The following is a 4921-nucleotide window of genomic DNA, read 5'->3' on the forward strand; positions in this document are numbered from 1 at the left end:
ATTTATGGAAGTTTCAAAATTATTCATTGCCACTAAAGGCATTCTAATGGTCCATGATTGCCTTTATATGGGTATTGGTTTTGGTTCCTGTTTCCTCAGACATAGCAGTCTTTCCTCATGTGGAAATAATGCCTGAGAAAGAACTACGCTGTCCGTGTGAGCAATGAGGTCATAACAGCCTAGAATGGGCTGGGCCGTGTATCTGGGAGTCTTCCTGGTGCCAAATTTACAGAGCCCAGGGAGACTATGTTCTCCATTTACTACCACGCACACCCTCAGAATGAACTGAAGGGGGCAATATTTACCAAGAAAATTCATCAGGGCAGTCCTTTGGACATGAACATGGGAACCTTGTAACATTTAAGATACAAATCCTTTTTATTTTTCCAGCAGCCACTACCATTACACAAACATCATACATATGCGCACACACAGTGCATAATGCAGAACCACTAAAGGGCAAAATTCAAATGGCATAGGTTGTATTATGGATTGTATTCATAGACTATAATAACGGCAAATTTGTTTTTGTCCACAAAAGTACAGGCTACCAGGTCTCTCAAGTTCAGCAAACTTTTGTTTGTTTGTTTGTTTGTTTGTTTGTTTTATCAAATGCAGTCTTGGAAACTCCCACGCATGATGAACTTTGGTTGTCTTCATACACCAAAAATTATTTCTCCTTTCAATTAGGTTAACTTTTTCTATTTCAGGTTTTGTTTTGCCCTTAATAGAGAAATTCTTGCAATTAAATCTTAAACTTGTGCTACAGAAAGTAGTCACCAGTTTGTCTAAATGACATTTGATAGTGTTATTATTTGGGAATAAATATATATGAATAAAGTAAAAGTGTATGCATTTAATTTCATGCATGTAACATTGCATCCAATAAATAGAATAAAAAACTAACATCTGCACACCTGGGAATATTAGTTATCCTGCCACAGACAAAGCATAGTATAAGTGTATGTGCTCATTTTATAACAGTAGCCACGCCACCCTAGTTTGCCTGTTCCAGAAAGTTTGTGATTCTTTAACTGCTCTCTTTCCCCAGATAACCCAATCTTCAGCAAAAATCCCTCGTCTCCAACTTCTACTACTGAACTATTCATTTTAGCTTCCAATCTGTAAGAAAACCTCGGCAAGATTTGGATTCATATTATAGCATAGATTAGTATTATTTAAAATAGATTTTAGGAAGGTTAATATTTGTTGTGTTTTTTAAAGGGGGATGCTTAGTAGCTGTATGTCACATATGCATAAAAATCTGTATAGAAAATTTGATATAATCCAATAATATAAACACAAACTATCACAACTACAGACTAAATAAAATTAACTGTAGATAATTCTCTCATAGCTTAATCTCCCTACCTTTAAAATGAGAAGGTTGGACTAAAATTTCATAGAACAGAGCTCACTTACTAATCTAATATAATAACTTCAAAGACCAGGAATGAAGACTTGGTTGTCCAAGGTCAAAGAGCTAAAGACAGAGTCCAGACTAGAAGCCAGCTGTGCAGAGGAGCCCGCTTCACGCTTCCTCCAGCAGAAAGGCAGCATTGCCCCTAGAATGAATGCCGCCCCATGGTATTTGCGGGCTCTCCGTCAAGCCTAACTGCTCAAGGATCATGTTAATCACGGGGTACATGCAAAGGCAGATGCTTACTGAGCCGGACTGAAAGTGCCAGTTTCCACGCACACATGCAAGGAGTGTCCTCTGTCAGTCAGGGAGGAATGAAGAAAATGCAAACGGGATGAAGCCAAGAAGCATGAGGGGCAGCAGCCTCTAGGAAGGGCAAGGGAAAGTCATGGGGGGGGGGAACAGGGAGCCGGATGCCTGTATGTTTGCCAGAATCAAAACAAGAAAAGTTCTCTGTAGGTTGCCAGGAACTCACTTTCCTTCTGCCTCCCCTCATTTAGTACGTGTTTTTGAGAAGCCTTGATTTCCTCTCCCCTTTCTTTCTCTCTTCATATGCCTGCTCTTCGTTTCCTTTCAGCCAAATATTTGTTCATTTTCTTACTTAATTTTGTTTAATTACTAGATGTTAGAAATATGTTTATACTGATTCCACATTAATTTATTTTTAAACGAGGAAGCAGTTTAAGAATTGGCAGTCCTGAGTTGCGTCTGAATTGAAAAATTAAATTGTATTGTATTTCAAAAGAATCTACCTTAAAATTAAGGGCTTTCTACAACTACACATTTAGAGGTTTGTATGACATTCCTGAGACATTTTTTCAAGTATTTCTAAAATGATACAATTTTAACAGTCATGTAAACCATCTGCTTATCACCTAAGGGGCCCCAAGCCTGAAACATGTTCTCGTTTTCCAGCATCACTTTTCAATAAATAATTTGCCATGATAGACTTCTGCCCTCTAGGCACTTCAAGTGATCTCAATGCTCTTATGTTTCTCTACATAACGTATTAAGAGGAATCAAATTGGTTGCATATTAGCAAAGATCAAGGCTACCCAATTTCTTATGATTGTTTCTATGCACTCAGTCACCAAGCATGTTAATTTCAAAGTCTGTGGTAAAGTATCAATCCCTGACTCCATTCAAAACTATGGATAAGTGTTGCTTTGGCCTTGGGGACAATCTTTTTTATGATACAAAAAAGAAGACTGTCTCTAGGAGAACACACATGTGTACTAAAACATGATGCCACTGGTTGCATTTGTATTTAGTTAGAGGCCTTTCCATACTGTGCATTAGTAGAATTAGTTCTTTAGTTTACTGCTTCCATTGATTTTACAACTCTAACTCTGAGGCTCCTTTACAAAAGTAGCTTTTCTTTTTTCCATAGTATCTGCTGTCAAGGCTACTTTTTCCACGGCTTTCAGTTGTCCAGCCTTCTCTAATGCTGCCATAATAATGAAAATAAGCAGATTTTAGCCCCCCCCCCATTCATCACCATGAGTATTAAATTCCCTATAACTAACTACTTCTTTCCCGAATACACACTGCTTTCATCAGACAATAAAAAGAGATATTACTGTTGTGAGGTTGTTATTGATTTCTAAAATGATCAGAAGGAATTTTCTTGATTTATTTTTTGGGTCTGCTTAAATAAGGTTAATGAATTTATGAAGCTTCTCCACAACACAGCATGTCAGGTTACAATGACCGTCTGTGAGCCTTTGGACTCAAAACATCTACAAATCAATAGCAACCCAACAAAGCAGGCAGAAGGACACTTAGCTCTGACTACAAAGGAGTGTTGAGTAGTTGCAGGCTATTGTAACTATAATGCATGAATTCATGTGGGTATTTTCATGCAGTTCCTTTCTCACAAATAATTGGTCTCAACAAAATTGTGATGTTCATGAGCAATGCTAGTATATCTTTTTCTTTTCATGGAATTCTTCGTATTCCTTTGTCATGTGTCTCTCACCTGTGTGAAACAGCTGCTATGAACAACTAGGGAGGGAGGATGACCTGGGAAAAGGGACCATTGAATTCTGAATTAAGTTTATTTTGGTTGGTCTTTGGAAGAAAGGAAAAATAGAATTCGTATTTACTAAAATCTGACCACAGTGGGCTGACTGCTTGAAACTAAGTTTTGAATTATTAATGCTAGAAGTGATTTTCTACAAATGTGCCTAATAAGAAAGAGTGGAATAAAAAAAATATATGTACTACAGCAGGTACTCGGATGACTTCATTTTGTCCAATGTTATTTCATTATAACATTGATGAGATGCCATAGAACCTTAACTCTTGTTTTATCAATTAGCCTAAGGTAAAACGGGTTTTGTTATGGATTGCTTTGCTTGAGGTCACAGAACCTACTGACAGTGTTAAATGAGGACTGACTTACTTGTAGTCTTCAGTCAAAATATATAAATATATTGGTTTTTATGACCTTGACTATATCAATGTCATTTAAAAATGTAATTCACATAGAGAAAAAAAAAAAAAAAGCACAAAGTTAACCCTTTGTGGTCATTTGTCTACTCTCAGCCACCAAAGCTTTTTTACCGTTCCGGTCATATGTCTGCTCTCAGCCACCACAGCAAGGAACCGTACAAATCTTAACTCTTTCATTCATGTATCAGTTCATAAATCTTGTTTATCCTTCATAATCTTGCATGTTATGTATCACTGCTCTTTCAATGGAAATTAATTCCAACCAGTACGACACCCATGTCCAAATTTAATACGACCACAAAGGGTTAAAATAAAACAAAAGTTAAATAAGCAGTGTAAGTTAAAATAGCTGTAATTGGTTACTGTGAATTGGAATAAGAACATAAACTGTATTAATGCCATTTTCATGCTATATATACAAGTATCTCCCACTTTCCCAAAGTTCATATTATGCCACTTTGCTTTTACAGAAGATCTACATTAGTGTGGTAAAGATTTTTTTTTTTAATAAAGGTGAAAACCCTCTTGAGATTTCTTCTGGTTAGCAGAAAGAAGGTACTAATGAAAGTGGCATAATTCAAACTTTCAGAAAGTGGGGGATACTTTTGCTCTGTGCTTTTTTGGGTTATGAAAGGTTGCATAGGAATGTTCTACCTTTAGATAGTGGGGAAAACCTGTATACTGTTGAAGCAAAGGGTGGTGCACACAGACTTTTGTGTGTGTGTGTGTGTGTGTGTTTTAGCCAGTTACTACTAATATACATGCCCTGCAGCAGTTACCACTGATTTGTTGCATGCCCAAAACGAACCAGGTAAAGCCAGTACTGATACTTTTAAAAAGAGGTTCAATACCTGGCCCATCAGACAACTAAGACCATTCTTAGCAGAATAACTCCTTCAGAAAGGCCCAGCTGAAAATCTTTTTATTTCTATTGTCTCACCTACATGCATTTTAGGGTTCTTAAAAGTCATCTTAAAAAAAAGAAAAAAGAATGCATATCCATTTCTCTAATTTAATTTGGCTATAAAAGACATTTGACAAAAAATA

This window comes from Miniopterus schreibersii (genome assembly GCF_964146895.1).
Source record: "Miniopterus schreibersii genome assembly, chromosome: 3".
Lineage (NCBI taxonomy): Eukaryota > Metazoa > Chordata > Mammalia > Chiroptera > Miniopteridae > Miniopterus > Miniopterus schreibersii.